Genomic DNA, 19,252 nt, shown 5'->3' with positions numbered 1-19,252 from the left:
TTTCTACCTCTTAGTGTTCCCAATGAAGGGGCCCCTGATCAACTGTTGAATTGATTGATTAAGAGGAGAAAAAGGAACTAACATCGACCATTACCCTTGCTGGATGAGTGATGTACACACAAAGAGACTGCCCAGTTTTGAGGGTATAAAAAAGGTGCTCCCAGAGGGCATTGGTTACTGCTGCAGTCGAAGACAACTTTGTCAGTTGCCAGTTGAAGAGCCACATCTAGCCATCATCGAACCTACCAGTCTCTGGTGGTAGTACGTGTGAGTTTTTGCTTATGATCACTTGAGTTTTAAGTAAAGGAATCGATCTGTGCATGATTTGTAACCCAGAATTACTTTGTGTAATGGTACGATTAGATTCTTACTTGTAATTTTTTGTTGATTTTAAGTAAAGGAAACATATTCCTGAAATCTTTGTTTTGAGTTGTGTGTTTCACAAGTCCGGACTCTATGAACTGTTGGACGGAGCGAGGAGTAATTCCGCAATTTTACAGTAATAATGACTTATCACGGTGTTAAAAATGTACTTACACCTGGATGCAACAGCTCTAACTTCTTTCTGGTGTGTTTAGTCATCAAAGGCAGTCCCTCGGGATCGAGGAAGACTTGCTTCCACTCTTAGCATGAGTTCTTAGGTGGTTGTCGAGTCCAATACGAGAACCACAGTCTCCGTCACAGGTGGGATAGATAGTCATTGAGGGAAAGGGTGGGTGGGGAGTCTGGTTTGCCGCACGCTCCTTCCGCTGCCTGCGCTTGATTTCTGTATGCTCTCGGCGGCGATACTCGAGGAGCTCAGCGCCCTCCCGAATGCACTTCCTCAACTTAGGGCGGTCTATGGCCAGGGACTCCCAGGTGTCAGTGGGGCTGTTGCACTTTATCAGGGAGGCTTTGAGGGTGTCCTTGTAACGTTTCCTCTGCCCACCTTTGGCTCGTTTGCTGTGGACGAGTTTCGAGTAGAGCGTTTGCTTTGGGAGTCTCGTGTCTGGTATGCAAACTTTGTGGCCTGCCCAGCGGAGCTGATCAAGTGTGGTCAGTGCTTCAATGCTAGGGATGTTGGCCTGGACGAGAGCGCTAATGTTTGTGTGTCTGTCCTCCCAGGGGATTTGCAGGATCTTGCGGAGACATCGCTGGTGGTATTTCTCCAGCGACTTGAGGTGTCCACATCTCTGAGCCATACAGGAGGGCGGGTATTACTACAGCCCTGTAGACCATGAGCTTGGTGACAGTTTTGAGGGACTGGTCTTCAAACACTCTTTTTCTCAGGTGTCCGAAGGCTGCACTGGCGCACTGGAGGCGGTGTTGGATCTCATCATCAATGCCTGCTCTTGTTGATAGGAGGCTCCCGAGATAGGGGAAGTGGTCCACGTTGTCCAGGGCCACGCCATGGATCTTGATGTTTGGGGTGCAGTGCTGTGCGGCGAGGATAGGCTGGTGTAGGACCTTTGTCTTACTAATGTTTAGCGTAAGGCCCATGCTGTCATACGCCTCGGTAAATACGTCGACTATGTCCGGGAGTTCAGCCTCTGTTTGTGCACAGACGCAGGCGTCGTCTGCATACTGTACTGTAGCTCGACGACAGAGGTTGGAGTGGTCTTGGACCTGGCCTGGAGACGGCAAAGGTTGAACAGCTTCCCACTGGTTCTGTAGTTTAGTTCCACTCCAGCGGGGAGCTTATCAACTGTGAGGTGGAGCATGGCAGCGAGGAAGATTGAGAAGAGGATTGGGACGATGACGCAGCCCTGCTTGACCGCGGTCCGGACATGAATTGGGTCAGTGATGGATCAGTTGGTAAGGATCTCGGCTTGCATGTCGTCGTGGAACAGGCAGAGTATGGTGACTAGTAGATACATACAACTACTTCACGCCCGTAACTGGATTTCAATGCCTCGTCACTCGGCAACATATTGTAATAGCGCAGCCTGTGGAGGAGCAGGGTAATTCGGACAGCATCTGTGTTTAACTGATCATGTCTGTACACGGGGAGTTGCTGTCAGATTTACTCCATAATAAAGATCTATCATTCTCAACACACAATCCAAGCCATTATATTCTGATATGTTTAATTTCCATTTTATCCAGTTTTCAGCCAGTTTTCTGTTAATGCCATTACATCTAGATCTTCCTCTAAACGAATTGCTTCCAGTTCCCCCAGTTTATTTTTCACACTCTGCAAATTGCAATATGAGCCTTTGTTAACCACTTTCATTCTCCCATTTTTTTAAATTTAAGCTACCCCCTATCTTTAATTCATTCTTTTCACTATTTATAAATGGTCCATTTGATTTTATTTCTGTACTCCATATACCTCTTGCTGAATTGTTTTCATAGGAACATAAGAAATAGGAGCATGAGTAGGTCATACAGCCCCTTAAACCCATTCAATAAGACTATGGCTGATCTTCTACACCAACTCCACTTTCCAACCCTAATCCCTTGATTTTCTTACTGCCAAAAATCTATCAGTCTTAATCTTAAACATACTCAATGACTGAGCACACATAGCCCTCTGAGGTAGAGAATGCCAAAGATTCACAACCCTCTGAGTGAAAAAAAAATTATTTTCATCTCAGTCCTAAATGACCGACGCCCTACTTTGATACTATGACCCCTCGATCTATACTCTCCAGCCAGGGGAAACAGCCTCTCAGCATCAATCCTGTCAAGCCCTCTAAGAATTTAAATGCTATCACCTCACATTCTTGTAAATTCCAGAGAATATACACCCATTGTACTTAATCTTTCCTCATAGGACAACCTTCTCATCCCAGGAATCAATTGAGCGAACCTACATTGCACCCCCTCTAAGCCAAGTATATCCTTCTTTAGGTAAGGAGACCAAAACTGTATAACAGGTGTGGTCTCACAAAAGCTCTATAGAATTGCAGCAAGACTTCCATACTGTTATACTCCAACGCCCTTACAATAAAGACTAACATACCATTTACATTCCTAATTGCTTGCTGTATCTGCATGTTAACATTCAATGATTCATGTACAAGGACACCCAATTCCTCTGAATATAAATATTTACTAGTCTCCCACCTTTTAAAAAATATTCTGCTTCCCTATCCTTCCTACCAAAGTGGATAATTTCACATTTCCCCACATTAGAGTCCATCTTACCAACCTTTTTGCCCTATCACTTAACCGGTCTATATCCCTTTGCAGCCTCTTTGTGTCCTCCTCACAGTCTACTTTCCCATCTAGCTTTGTATCATCAACAAACTTGGATGTATTACATTTGGTCCCCTCATCCAAATCATTGATATAGATTGTAACTAGCTGAGGCCCAAGCCCCGATCCTTGCAGTACCTCACTAGTTACAGCCTGCCAACCCGATGACCCGTTTATTCCTACTCTCTATTTTCTGTCCGTTAATCAAACCTCAATTCATGCTAATGTATTAGCCTCAATCCCATGAGCCCAAATCTTGTGTAACAACCTCTTGTGTGGCACGTTATCGCATGCCTTTTGAAAATACAAATATACTATATCCATTGTGTAAGGTTCTGCAAAACCAACCACGGAGACATGTGGCAGGGAGAATGGGAAGATGCCATGTTTAAAATGACCAACTGCAGCCAACAGCCTATAAACCGCGGAGGATGATGGGACTCTGGCCACCCTGTACAGGCAAAATCTCCCCAGTAATACACAAGGCAACACAAAGGGTATCAGTTTGAATAACTAAACAAAGGCCCACAGGTCTGATGCAATCAGTTTGGCCAGCCCAGACAGAGTGGCACCTCTGTCGAGATCATCTTCATTCCAGACAGATGGATACACATCGAACTGCCATTCACACCCCATGAACGGACTATAAGATAAGCTGCAAAAACACACAAGGAGGTTGGAGAGGTTGGAGGTTTTGGAAGGTGGGGGAGGTTTTGGAGAGGGGGGGGGGGGTTTGGAAGTTGTGGAGCTTGCAACTTGCAGCTTGCAGCTTGTATCTAGAGAGAGCTCTCTCTCCCTCTCGCTCTCGCTCCACCAGAAGAAGAAGCAGCAGTTCCGCAGACGAAACCACCGAGACTGAAAACCAGCAGGCAGTGGCAGTGAATTCCCACAGCTGAGCTGAGCAAGGAATCCAAGCAGGGGTTGGAGGTTGGAGTCAGCTTTAGGGAGTTGAGTCAGTGTTTCACAGGGCCCTCGCTGAAGGAACCGATGTAACATCGAGGAGGAAAACTGAAACGACCAACAACATAAAACCCACTCCGGAGGGACCCCGAGCTGAAATAAGTGCCCCCAGAACCCCGGAGTTGATAGGATTGTGAGTAGAGCCCAAACCCCCTCACACACTCAATTTAGGATAGGAATTGGTAGGAAGGGTGGGAGTGGGAGGTGTGGTGGTGTGTGAGTGGAATGTTTTAACCTCTTGTTTTCCTCTTCCCTGTTGCGAGATTTTTCGGGTTGTTGAGTGAGATTGTGCCATTACTGCTATTTATGACCCCTTCCTATGCCCTCTATCTTGGTGTTTACTATTCTAAATAAACAACATTAGCCATTTTGTACTCTTACCCACTGTGTCTGGTGCCTCATTACTCACCCATCCACATAAATCGCACGTACAGAACCCAAGGGGAGTGTGGATTCAAACCCACACCCCAAGCTCCCCTTACAACTGATTTCCTCTTATCTATCCTATCAGTTACACCTTGAAAAATGCTAATAGATTCGTCAAACATGATTTCTCTTTCCTAAAAACTGTGTTGACTGTGCCTAATTATATTGTGATTTTCGAAGTGCCCTGTTACCACATCCTTAATAATAGATTCTAGCCTTCTCCTTATGACTGATGTCAGGCTAACTACCTATAGTTCCATTTTTTCTCTCTCCCTCCTTTTTTGAACACCGGGATTGCATTTGCTATCTAACAATCCATGGGGACCATTCTACAATCTAGGGAACTCTGGAAGATCAAAACCAATACATCCACTATCTCTGTCACTACCTCTTTTAAATCCAGGTCCAGGGGATTTGTTGGCTTTTAGTCCCATTAATTTCTCCAGTACCCTTTCTTTACTAATATGAATTACTTTAAGTTCCTCGCTCACATTTAACCCTTTGTTGTGCATAATTTCCGGTATGTTTTTTTTGTCTTCTACTGTGAAGACAGATACAAAATATTTGTTTAAGGTCTCAGTCATTTCCTTATTCCCCATTATAATTTCTCCTGCCTCTATATCTGAGGGACCCATGTTTATTTTGTATAATCTCTTCCTCTTTACATACTTGTCGAAGCACTTAAAAATCTGTTTTTATATTTCTTGCTAGTTTACAATCATTATTCTATTTTCTCATTTCTTATCAATTTCTTGTCATCCTTTGCTGATTTTTAAAACCCTCACAATCCTCAGGGTTACTATTGTTTTTGGCAACATTGTAAGCCTCTCCTTTTAATCCTATACTATCTGTAACTTCAATAGTTAACCACAGTTGGACCACTTTCACAATGGAGTTTTTATTCTTCAAGGGAATATATATTCATTGAGAATTATAAATTATTTATTTAAATGTTTGCCATTACTTATCTACCATGCTATCTTTTAATCCAATTTCCCACTCTACCTTAGCCAACTCACCTCTCATGCCTCCATAATTGTTTTAAATTTAAGACCCTAGTTTCGGACTTAACCACATCACTCCCAAACTTTATATGAAATTCTATTATATTATGATCACTCTTCCCCATAGGATCATTTACTACAAGATTAGTAATTAACCCTATTTTATTAGACAATACTAAATCTCAAATACCGTGTTCCCTAGTTAGTTCCTTGGCATATTGTTCTAGCAAACTGTCTCGAATGTTGCCAATTTCATTTGCCCAGTGTATATGAAGATTTAAGTCACCCACAATTATTGAATTACTCGTGTTACATGCTCCTCTAATATCCTGATTTTTATTCTATCCAACACCATAACTACTATTAGGTGGGTAGGGGGGGGTGCTGGGGGGAGGTGGTGAGTGGTTATAAACTACTCCCACCAATGTTTTCTTTGTTATTTATTAACTGTACTCATACTGATTCTACATCCTGATTTTCTGGGCTAAAATCCTTCCTCTCTACTGTATTTTTTACCAACTTTCCCATTTTGCCTCTCTTTTCCAAAAGTCAATTACACTGGAATATCATGGGCTAGATTTTCCATTAATTTTGCATGCATACCGCCCAATTAACGTCCATTTTAACGCTGAAATGAGGGTTAATGCCCATATATCGCCCATTTAGCCACAAAATGGAAAATAACGCCCATTTCTCAGTCACTTATTGCCGAGCATTACTTTTGGCATGTATGTCACGCTGATAAAAAATAATACCGTCCGCCCATCTTTTTTGGGCAGAAAGATCAGAATGGGCGAAACCAACGCCCATAATATCACCCAGCATTACTTTTGGCAAGTAATTAATGCCGAGATTTAATAATACTGCCCAGCCACTGTATTTTGTTGTAAAGATCACATTTGCTCAAACTAACGCCCAGAAAATCGCCCAGCGTTACTTTCGGCACATCGCACACATCTCGCCGACAATATTGCTCGTGAGAAAGTTGAACTGACCTGACCTAATCACAGCGGTATGGACACCATTTTCTAAATCGCAGGTTGCATCATTTAAAAGGCTGTTCTGCTTCAACGTCGAGGGAGTTTGGATGTACTCTGCAGGTGTTTTGAGATGGTGTGAACATCAGAACAAACATCTTATCATACTGTGGATGATTTGAACTTATTTTAGGTGTCTTAGTGGGGACATTCATTGTTTGTGAACAATCAGTGTAATAAGATAACTATTGGAATGGGGCCCATCATTTCTCAGCCTCTCTTGATGAGCATGCACATGCTGCAGACTCGTGATAGCAGAAGGTACATTCGACAACATCATGTGCCCAATGTAAGATGTGCCAGACTGATGACGAGGACCAGACATTACACCCTCTGCACTTACAGGGAGAAACAGTCTTACCTCAACGTGTCCGACACCATCTGCCTCAGGAGAGTGCGCTTCCACAAAGAGGTTAACAGTGAGATATGCCAGCTTATCGGGACGATCTGCAGCCTGCCAGCACCATCAGGACTGCACTGTCCGTCGAGGTCAAGATCACCGCTGCACTTTCATTCTACGCGTCGAGTTCCTTTTAGGCCTCAGCTGGGCCCCAGGGAGGCCCCACTCAGCCCGTGGCCCTGGCCCACCAAGCCATGGTCACGTATTCACGTAGACTACATGGGCCCGTTCATGGGAAAAATGTTCCTCATTGTTGTTGATGCGTACTCGAAATGGATCGAGTGCATCATATTAATTAGTTCACGACATCCACCACTGTGGAGAGTCTGCGTGAGGTCTTTGCGACCCACGGCTTGCCGGACATCCTAGTTAGCGACAACGGCCTGTGTTTCACTAGCTATGAATTCCAGGAGTTCATGTCGGGTAATGGCATCAAACATGTCAGGACAGCGCCGTTCAAGCCGGTTTCCAATGGCCAGGTGGAACGTGCGCTCCAAATCATAAAGCAAGGTATGTTCCGGATTCAAGGACCCTCCCTTCAATACCATGTATCGCGCCTCCTGCTGGCCTACAGGTCCCGACCGCACTCGCTCACGGGAGTCCCTCCAGTGGAACTACTCATGAAACGTACACTAAAAACTCGGCTGTCCCTCATTCATCCAGTCTTGACAGATATTGTGGGCGGCAACTCCAGTCCCAAAATGAGTGCCACGACAGTAGCTCAAAGGGGAGATGAATAGAAATCGATGACTCTGTATTTGTTCTTAATCACGCTGTGGGGCCCAAGTGGCTCGAGGGTACTGTAATTGGTAAAGAGGGGAATAGGGTCATAGTGGTCAGACTCAACAATGGGCAGATATGCTGCAAGTAGCTGGACCAAGTAAAAAAAAGATTCAGCATGGACACTGAGGAACCTGAGGAACATATGAGATGCTGCCCACACCACTGCCAGAGAACGAGCAACAAGAACCATCAACAGCATGCACAGTCCCTGCGGCCAGCCCGGACGAGCCGGAATCACCACAGGTGACAAAGACGCATGCCAAGGCTCAACAACCAGAGCCCCAACTGCGGCGCTCCACGAGAGAGTGTCGACCGCCTGAAAGACTCAATCTTTGACCCAAAGACGTTGGGGGGAGGTGATGTCATGTTTGTAACCTTCACATAACTGTAACCTTTATGTAACAACACTGTACACTGTATACACCTGAGAAATGCACACCTTGACCACAGGGGGTGAACTTGTGGGAGACACTCCTCACCTGGTCATCCAGGTATATAAAGGGAGGTTCCACGCAGGGTCATCGCTTCTTGGTCCTGTAAATAAAGGTACAGGTCACAGAGTGACCTGGTCTCCAGTATGTGCCTTGTGCTGATTTGCTGTAGTGTGTAAGGACACAACACATCTCCTACCCCACCCCCACCCCTCATCTGGACCTCTCCTTCCCCAATGATGGCCTGGTCTCCTCTCCTCTTCCAGCACCTAGTGAGTACAATGGCTGTGACCCCCCCTGCCCCCCATTCTGAACCCCAGTGCACCACTGGCCCCCCCAATGCCTGCCCACAACCAAGTCTTGGACCACCTACCAGCAAGGGTGCTACCCAGCGCCAAGCCTGCCGCCTACACCTCGCCATAGGCAATTAGGCCCATATAGCAGTGCCTGGTCTCCAGTCGTCCTGGACCCCCTTGCCACTGGACCAAAACCTTGCACAGCTAAGCCCGTGTGGTAGCCAGTGTGTAACAACCATCCCACATTAAAAGAACTCACGCACAGGCATCTTCCACTCCTCTAACATGAAATTCAGGACCTGGAACGTCAGGGACAACCCCAACAGCAATAGACTGGAACGCCGCACCACCATAGTTGCCCGGGAACTTAGACGCTTTGATATCGACATCGCAGCCCTAAGTGAGACCCAGCGGGCAGGGAAAGGTCAGCTCAAGGAACAAGGTGAAGGTTACACCTTCTTCCGGAAAGGGAAACCAGAGACAGAACGCCGCCTCCATGGAGTCAGCTTTGCCATCAAAAACGAGCTGGTCGACCACCTCAAAGACTCCCCCTGTGGGACTAATGAACGCCTCATGACTCTTCGACTCACCCTATCCTGGAACCAGTGCGCCACAGTCGTCAGTGCTTACGCCCCAACACTCGATGCAACAGATGAGGTCAAAGAGGGTTTTTACTCCAACCTCGAAAAATCGCTGACCTGCGTTCCCGCGGGCGACAAACTGATCCTCCTCGGCGACTTCAACACCAGGGTCGGCAAGGACACAGACCTCTGGGGGGACGTAATTGGCAGAGAGGGGGTAGGTAAAGCCAACTCCAGCGGTACCCTACTCCTGATAAATTGTCGAGAGCATGAACTTCTCATCACCAACACCCTGTTCCACCAGAGGGATAAATACAAGGCATCGTGGCAACACTCTCGCTCTAAACACTGGCACCTGCTCGACTATGTCATCGTCCAAGCCAGGGATCGCAAGGATGTGCGCATCACCCATGCCATGACAGGAGCTGATGACTGCTGGATGGACCACCGCCTAATCTGATCCATCATTGACACCGACATAGCTCCAAAGCGAAGGGGGCAGCAGAAGCAGTGTCGCAAAAAAGTCAATGCCGGGGCACTTACGGGCCCAGCTAAGAGAGCCCTCTACAGTCAGTGCCTCACAGCTAACCTGGCGTGCCTTGATGACCCCGAGATGTAGAATGCCCACAGCGCTTGGTCTGCCCTCCAGACCTCCATAATCAGTGTCTGCGAGGAGCCGCTCAGTCACTCAACCAGGAAACACCAGGATTGGTTTGATGAGAATGATCAGGAGATCCAAGAACTAATAGAACTAAATGCACAGGGCATTTCTGAGCCTTAAACAGCAACCCAACTCAGGAGCAGCAAAGCAGCATTACAGACGGCTAAAGGCTAAGGTCTAACAAAAAACCCGGGACCTAAAGAACAGGTGGTGGATGGAGAATGCACAGGAGATACAGCAGCTGGCCAACAACCATGATGTGCAAGAATTCTTCACCGCAGTCAAGGCCACATATGGACCAAACTCCCAAGGCCCCACCCCACTCCTAGCCAAGAATGGGGAAAGACTCATCAAGGACACCGAGGCAGTCAGGTCCCGCTGGAAGGAACACTTCGAAGATCTCCTCAATCGAGACTCTGCCTTTGACTCGAGTGTTCTTGACTCCATTCCGCAGCATGCTACCCGCCACCACCTCAGTGAGACCCCTACACTGCACGAGGTAGAAAATGCCATAAAACAGCTAAAAAACAATAAGGCTGTGGGAGCAGTTGGAATCCCTGCTGAGGCACTGAAGTATGGTGGAGAGGCACTACTGGCGCGAATACATGACCTCATCTCTCTCATCTGGATGGAGGAGAGCATGCCGGGAGATCTTAGAGATGCAGTGAGCATGACCATCTTTAAAAAAGGGAACAAGTCCGACAGCAGCAACTACAGAGGAATCTCCCTGCTACCAACCACTGGGAAAGTCATCGCTAGAGTCCTCCTCAACCGTGGCCAAGGAGCTCCTCCCGGAGTCACAGTGCAGATTTCGTCCCCTTCGGGGCACAATGGATATGATTTTTGCAGCATGACAGCTGCAGGAAAATTGCAGGGAACAGCGCCAGCCCTTATACATGGCCTTCTTCGACCTTACAAAGGCCTTTGATACTGTCAACTGCGAGGGTCTATGGAGCGTCCTCCTCCATTTCGGATGCCCCCAAAGGTACGTCACCATTCTCCGCCTGCTCCACGATGACATGCAAGCCATGATCCTTACAAACGGATCCATCACAGACCCAATCCACGTCCGGACCGGGGTCAAACAGGGCTGCATCATCGCCCCAACCCTCTTCTCAATCTTCCTCACTGCCATGCTCCACCTCACAGTTGATAAGTTCCCCGCTGGATTGGAACTAAACTACAGAACCAGTGGGAAGCTGTTCAGCCTTCGTCGTCTCCAGGCTATGTCCAAGACCACTCCAACCTCTTTCATCGAGCTACAGTATGCTGATGATGCCTGCGTCTGTGCACACACAGAGGCTGAACTCCAGGACATAGTCGACATATTTACTGAGGTGTATGAAAGCATGGGCCTTACGCTAAACATTAGTAAGACAAAGGTCCTACACCAGCCTGTCCTCGCCGCAGAGCACTGCCCCCCAAACATCAAGATCCACGGCGTGGCCCTGGACAATGTAGACCACTTCCCCTATCTCGGGAACCTCCTATTAACAAGAGCAGGCATCGTCGACGAGATTCAACACCGCCTCCAGTGCGCCAGTGCAGCCTTCGGACACCTGAGGAAAAGAGTGTTTGAAGACCAGTCCCTCAAAACTGTCACCAAGCTCATGGTCTACAGGGCCGTAGTAATACCCACCCTCCTGTATGGCTCAGAGACGTGGACCATGTACAGTAGACAACGCAAGTCGCTGGAGAAATACCACCAGCGATGTCTTTGCAAGATCCTGCAAATCCCCTGGGAGGACAGATGCACAAATGTTAGTGTCCTCATCCAGGCCAACATCCTCATCAGTGAAGAGCTAACCACACTTGATCAACTCTGCTGGGCGGGCCACATAGTTGGCATGCCAGACACGAGACTCCAAAAGCAAGCGCTCTACTCGGAACTCGTCCACGGCAAATGAGCCAAAGGCGGGCAGAGGAAATGTTATAAGGACACCTTCAAAGCCTCCCTGATAAAGTGCGACATCCCCACTGACGTCTGGGAGTCCCTGGCCATAGACCGCCCTAAGTGGAGGAAACGCATTCAGGAGGGTGCTGAGCTCCTCGAGTATCGCCGCCGAGAGCATGCAGACATCAAGCGCAGGCAGTGGAAGGAGCGTGCGGCAAACCAGGCTCCCTGCCCACCCTTTCCCTCAATGACTATCTGTCCCACCTGTGACAGAGACTGTGATTCTCGTATTGGACTGTACAGCCACCTAAGAACTCATGCTAAGAGTGGAAGCAAGTCTTCCTTGATTCCAAGGAACTGCCTATGATGATGATGGGACTTTATTAGCTTCCCTATGACCAGGGAGGCTCAGACTGAGAGGGCTTTAGGAAGGTCTACCGAGTTGCTAACTTCCCCAAGGTGCAGGGAGCAATAGACTGTACGCACATCACGATGCGGGCACCTTTTCAGGATGCAGAGGCTTTTAGGAACCACAAGAGATTCCACTCCCTGAATGAGCAACTCTTTTGTCGACCACCTGCAAATTATTATGGCAGTGAATGCTAAATTTCCGGGCAACATCCATGATGCTCACATTTTGCGTGAGAGCGCTGTATCTGACATGTTTACCAATCAGCCACAAGGTCAATGCTGGATGCTTGGTGACAAAGGTATGGCCTCGCCAACTGGCTGATGACTCCCCTGTATGACACCCACACCGAAGCCGAGAAGTGATACAATGAGAGCCACAGATCCACTCGCAATATCGCCGAGAAAATCATTGGAGTGCTTAAGCAGCGCTTTAGATGCCTGGACCACTCAGGAGGCGAGCTTCAATGCTAACCTGAGCAGGTAGCTCAAGTCGTGGTGGTGTGCTCCATGCTGCACGATTTGGCTATCAGGAGGGGACAAGAATTGCCAGAAGGTCTGATGGTCTAGCTCAGGAGAGAGAGGAAGAGGAGGATGAGGAGGTGGACGCTGACCTCGGGCCAGACAATAAGGCTGATGCTGAAACCATGCCCCCGTCCCCTTCTACAATGCAGGAAAGGGCCCGTGGTGGCTACATAGCAGCAAGACTCTTACGACAGCAGCTCATAAATGAGCGCTTTGCTTGAAAGAACATTGTTGGTATTTACAAAGCTGCAACACTGCTGAGTGTGCAGCTCATACGTCAATGGCGTGCATCACCTTGGTGACAGTTAAATTTAAGTTGATTCAAGTTAAGTGTAATTATACCCTTTCATGTTAAGGAATCACCAGTGTGTAACGGTGCAGCTATCTGAGAATATGCGCAACAAGGCTATGTTAAATAAAAAACATTTAATCCAACCATTTGTCTGAAATGATAAGTATATCTGTAAAAAAACACCCCACCCCACCACCGCCCCACTCCACAACAAATTTATCACATTTACATCATTACAATGGTCCCCATTTCCCTCAAAACAGAACACAAATGCAAACCAACAAGGTTGCTCCCTCCCCGCTTGCCCCGACCCTCCCACCAAAATAGTAGCAGCAACCAGACAACACCTGCGGCCATGCACCTCACTTTCCTTCGCCCCCTCCTCCCCCCCGCCCCCGATTCTCCTCCCCACCTCTACCCCTTCCCCTTCCCGTCCTGACTCCAAGCCGCCTGGCCGAGGAACTCCTCAGGCGATGCTTCATTCGGGGGCTGATGGCAGAACCATTGCTTGAACGGATACCGGAGAGGATGGTCCCGAGGTGGGAACGTGCTCTGAGCCAGAAGCAAGAGCTTCCTCCTGGCTCTCATCTATGTGGCATCTTGGGGTGCAGTGCCGTGTCTTGGGACCACTGGGTAACGGCTCCAGGGCCTCCTCCATCCCTTCCATGTTACATTTTATTTGTTGGACAAAAACTCAGTGCCCACGAAGTTCTTGGTGCTTAGTAGGCTTTTTGCTGCTGGTGAATCTCCCTCCTGCCTTCTACAACAGCCAAACAAGCACAAACCACACCCACACACGCTTTCAGTCTCTCTCTGCTCCCTCTCTCTCTGTCTCCTCTTCTGCGCATGTAATGATGACCCCTGACCTCCTGAATCGCGGGAAATGAGCGTTGCCATACCATTGCTAAGGACGGCAACACTTTACAGCAGAATGCCAGAGAGATTTAACGCTACCGCCCATTTCAGATCGCTCGCGGTAACGCCCATTTTTTAAAATGGAAACTAGGGGTGTTGAAAATGGGCGATAATCTGGCTATCTGAAAACCCATATTTACCGCCCAAGCCGGAAATAATCACCATTTTTGGGCGATCTGTGCAAAAGTAGAAAATCTAGCCCTTAGTTATAAACCTTGATCACCCTGATCACCCTGCAACCATGTCTATTGTCCTAGTTATTCAATTTGCCAGGACACTGTGGAGTCCATCCCAATGGATGGATAATACTTCGAGATGAATATTATCCGCATGTAATATTCGATTCTTTATTAACTGACCCTGGTTGGCTTTATTTTCCTAACCTTCACCCCACCACCTTCATCTTTAGTCATTTTAATACCAATTGGCAGAATTACTTATATGCTGTATCATTCTATGATTCCCCATTTAAACATTTTGCCAGTACATTATACAAAATAGATGATTTGACGGCACAAATTGAGACAAATGGGTATGATCTGATAGTCATTACAAAGATGTGGTTGCAAGGTGACCAGGACTGGGAATTAAATATTCAGGGGTATTTGACAATCCAGAAGGACAGACAGAAAAAAAAAGGAGGTGAGGTAGCTCTATTGATAAATGATGGAATCACTGCAATAGTGAGAAACGATATTGGCTCAAATGATCAAGATGTTGAATCAGTTTGGGTGAAGATAAGGAATAATAAAGCGAAAAAGTCACTGGTGGGCATAGTCTGTAGACCCCCTAACAATAGCAACTCTGTTGGTCGGAGCATAAACCAGGAAATAGTGGGGGCTTGTAAAAAGGGAACAGCAATAATCATGGGTGATTTTAGCCTCCATATTGATTGGACAAATCAAATTGGTCTGCGTAGCCTTGAGGAAGAGTTCATAGAGTGCATAAGGGATAGGTTCCTTGAGCAGTATGTAACGGAACCAACCAGGGGGCAGACTATCTTAGATCTGGTCCTGTGTAATGAGACAGGATTAATAAACAATCTCCTAGTAAAGGATCCCCTCGGAATGAGTGAACATAGCATGATTGAATTTCAATTTCAGATGGAGGATGAGAAAGTTGGATCTCTAACCAACATACTAAGCTTAAATAAAGGAGACTATGAAGGTATGAAGGCTGAGTTGGCTAAAGTGGACTGGGAAAATAGATTACAGTGTAGGATGGTTGATGAATAGTGGTGTACAACTCTCAAGAAAAATATATTCCAGTGAGGAGGAAAGGGCATCAGAGAAAAGATAGCCATCCGTGGCTCACTAAGAAAATAAAGGACAGTATCCAATTAAAAACAAGAGCATACAATGTGGCCAAAACTAGTGGGAGAACAAAAGATTGAGAAGTGTTTAAAAGCCAACAAGGAATGACTAAAAAAATGATTAAGAAAGGGAAGATAGACAATGAAAGTAAACTAGCATGAAATATAAAAATAGATAGCAAGAGTTTCTATAGGTATATAAAAAGGAACAGAGTGGCTAGAGTAAATGTTGGTCCCTTAGAGGATGAGACTGGAGAATTAGTAAAAGGGAACATGGAGATGGCAGAAACTTTGAACAAATATTTACAGTAGCGGAAACTAACAATATTCCAACAGTGTATAGTCAAGGGGCTATAGAGGGGGGGGAAGTTAACACAATCACAATCACTAAGGAGGTGGTACTCAGTAAGATAATGGGACTAAAGGCGGATAAATCCCCTGGACCTGATGGCTTGCATCCTAGAGTCTTAAGAGAAATAACGGCAGGGATAGCGGATGCATTGGTTGTAATTTACCAAATTTCCCTGGATTCTGGGGAGGTCCCAGCAGATTGGAAAACTGCCAAATGTAAGGGCCCTATTTAAAAAAGGAGGCAGTCAAAAAGTAGGAAACTATAGACCACTTAGCCTAATATCTGTGGTTGGGAAGATGTTGGAGTCCATTATTAAAGAATCAGTAGCAGGACATTTGGAAAAGCAAAATTCAGTCAGGCAGAGTCAGCATGGATTTATGAAGGGGAAGTCATGTTTGACAAATTTGCTAGAATTCTTTGAGGATGTAATGAACAGGGTGGATAAAGGGGAACCAGTGGATGTGGTATATTTGGACTTCCAGGAGGCATTTGACAAGGTGCCACATAAAAGGTTACTGCACAAGATAAAAGTTAACGCGGTTGGGGGTAATATATTAGCATGGTTCATTCTCAGGTTGGCAATCAATAACCTGTTGGGTGCCGCAGGGATCAATGCTGGGATCGCAACTATTTACAATCTATATTAACGACTTGGAAGAAGGGACCGAGTGCAACATAGCCAAGTTCGCTCACGATACAAAGATGGGAGGAAAAGCAATGTGTGAGGAGGGCATAAAAAATCTGCAAAAGGACATAGACAGGCTAAGTGAGTGGGCAAAAATTTGGCAGGTGGAGTTTAATATTGGAAAGTGTGAGGTCATGCACTTTGGCAGAAAAAATCAAAGAGCAAGTTATTATTTAAATGGAGAAAGATTGCAAAGTGCTGCAGTACAGCGCTACAGTACAGTACAGGGGGTACTTGTGCATGAAACACAAAATGTTAGTATACAGGTACAGCAAGTGATCAGGAAGGTCAATGGAATCTTGGCCTTTATTGCAAAGTGGATGGAGTATAAAAGCAGAGAAGTCTTGCTACAGGTATACAGGGTATTGGTGAGGTTTTCATACGCCTCAGTAAATACGTCGACTATGTCCTGGAGTTCAGCCTCTGAATGTGCGCAGACGCAGGCGTCGTCCGTGTACTGTAGCTCGACAACAGAGGTTGGGGTGGTCTTGGACCTGACCTGGAGACGGCGAAGGTTGAACAGCTTCCCACTGATTCTGTAGTTTAGTTCCACTCCAGCAGGGAGCTTGTTGACTGTGAGGTGGAGCATGGCAGCGAGGAAGATTGAGAAGAGGGTTGGGGCGATGAAGCAGCCCTGTTTGATCCCAGTTGATCAGGAAGGCCAATGGTATCTTGGCCTTTATTGCAAAGGGGATGGAGTATAAAAGCAGGGAAGGTGCTGGTGAGGCCACACCTAGAATAATGCGTACAGTTTTGGTCTCCGTAGTTCAGGAAGGATATACTTGCATTGGAGACTGTTCAGAGAAGGTTCACTAGGTTGATTCCAGAGATGAGGGGGTTGACTTATGAAGATAGGTTGAGTAGGTTGGACCTATACACATTGGAGTTTAGAAGAATGAGAGGTGATCTTATCGAAACATTTAAGATAATGAGGGGGCTCGACAAGATGGATGCAGAAAGATATTTCCACTCATGGGGGAAACTAAAACTAGGGTACATAGACTTAGAATAAGGGGCAGCCCATTTAAAACTGAGATGAGGAGAAATTTATTCTCTCAGAGGGTTATAAATCAATGGAATTCTCTGCCCCAGAGAGTGGTGGAGGCTGGGTCATTGAATATATTTAAGGCGGAGATAGACATATTTTTGAGTGATAAGGGAGTAAAGGGTTATGGGGAGCAGGCAGGGAAATGGAGCTGAGCCCATGATCAGATCAGCCATGATCTTTTTGAATGTCGGAGGAGGCTCGAGGGGCCAAATGGCCTTCTTCTGCTCTTATTTCTTATGTTCTTATGTAGCACATTGCATGTGACCCCACAATCTTTTTGCATTTTTACCATTTGGCCTTTAATGGAGAAGGTAGCCATAATCTTGTTAGTATACTTTGTGTCAGCTTTGTCCTCGATTGTGTGATCAACTTTACCAAGCATCTTTACTGCCATGACTTCAAAATCAGAATCATTCATGTAGTGCATAAACTTTTGACTTGCCCTTATATTTAGGCTTATGTATAGACTACAGCTTCGATCCACTCTACCTGCACTTTTGAGAAAAGTGGTTTTGTTTGCTGCAACTTGTGCAGGTTTTCCCATATGCTGGGCATTTAGTTTTTGACAGCTCATGTCTGTTGCCGCGACATCTATAATTGTTTGTGAACTCATTGTCTATGAATTCTTTCTTTGTGGGTCGTAGTTTCTGTCTGACAGCTTTGACATCTTCAGAGTCTAAATCTGTTTTAATGTGCTTCATAGATTTCATTTGCACCACTGGGGCCTCTGTAGCTTTACAGAGCATCACACATTTATCTATTGTTAGGCTTTACAGGGCTGTAGTGATACCCACCCTCCTGTATGGGTCAGAGACGTGGACCATATACAGTAGAAAGCTCAAATCGCTGGAGAAATACCAGCAACGATGTCTCCGCAAGATCCTGCAAATCCCCTGGGAGAACAGATGCACCAACGTTAGTGTCCTCGACCAGGCCAACATCCCCAGCATCGAAGCACTGACCACACTCGACCAGCTCCATTGGGCAGGCCACATTGTTCGCATGCCCGACACAAGACTCCCAAAGCAAGCACTCTACTCGGAACTCCTACATGGCAAGCGAGTCTGAGATGGGCAGAGGAAACATTTCAAGGACACCCTCAAAGCCTCCTTGATAAAGTGCAACATCCCCACTGACATCTGGGAGTCCCTGACCAAAGACCGCCCTAAGTGGAGGAAGAGCATGCAGGAGGGCGCTGAGCACCTTGAGTCTCGTCGCCTACAGCATGCAGAAAACAAGCGCAGGCAGCGGAAGGAGCATGTGGCAAACCAGTCCCACCCACCCTTTCCTTGAACGATTGTCTGCCCCACCTGTGACAGAGACTGTAATTCCCACATTGGACTGTTCAGTTACCTAAGAACTCACTTTTAGAGTGGAAGTAAGTCTTCCTCGATTATGAGGGACCATCTATGATGATGATGATGATGATGATGATGATGATTTCACGAGATATCTGTCAAAACGCTCATCCCCTTGTACACAGTTGTTAAACTGGTACCGTTTATTGATAATATTGGTTTTACCTTTACAGTGCTCTTCCCAGAGCTTTAAAATAATCTCAATTTCCTGTTTGTCTTCCTCTGATTTGTAGGGAAGTTTATTGTGGATATCTAGGGCATCTCTGCCAATGACAATGATAACTGTTGCAACCCTAATTCTATCTGTTTTTTCCACAATATTTGTGATAATTTCATAGCTGTCCCACAGCTGTTTGAATTTTTCCCAGTGGCTTTCAAATCGTCAGTCACCTGCAATGGAGGTGGGAGAGGAATGTGCCGTGAGTTGGCACCGTGGTGGTCATGATAACTTGTTACAGTTTATATCACATTAATCTATAGAGGTCAAATAACCAGAGGACTGGAACAAGTCTAAATGGTAAAATATTGTGACAATGTATTTGTAGAAATACTTTTTCAATCAATGCTCTACAATAGCTTATGCTACCTTAAGTTTACTTTACTAATACCTCTAGATTACTCTACAAGCTTATGACTATCACCTTTCACAGATATACGTGCGATGTGTAAGTTGATTTTGTTTAGCTCGAAAAAGTCTCACACTT

Source organism: Pristiophorus japonicus, chromosome 10, assembly GCF_044704955.1.
Source record: "Pristiophorus japonicus isolate sPriJap1 chromosome 10, sPriJap1.hap1, whole genome shotgun sequence".
Lineage (NCBI taxonomy): Eukaryota > Metazoa > Chordata > Chondrichthyes > Pristiophoridae > Pristiophorus > Pristiophorus japonicus.
Note: the sequence above shows the minus strand (reverse complement) of the source record.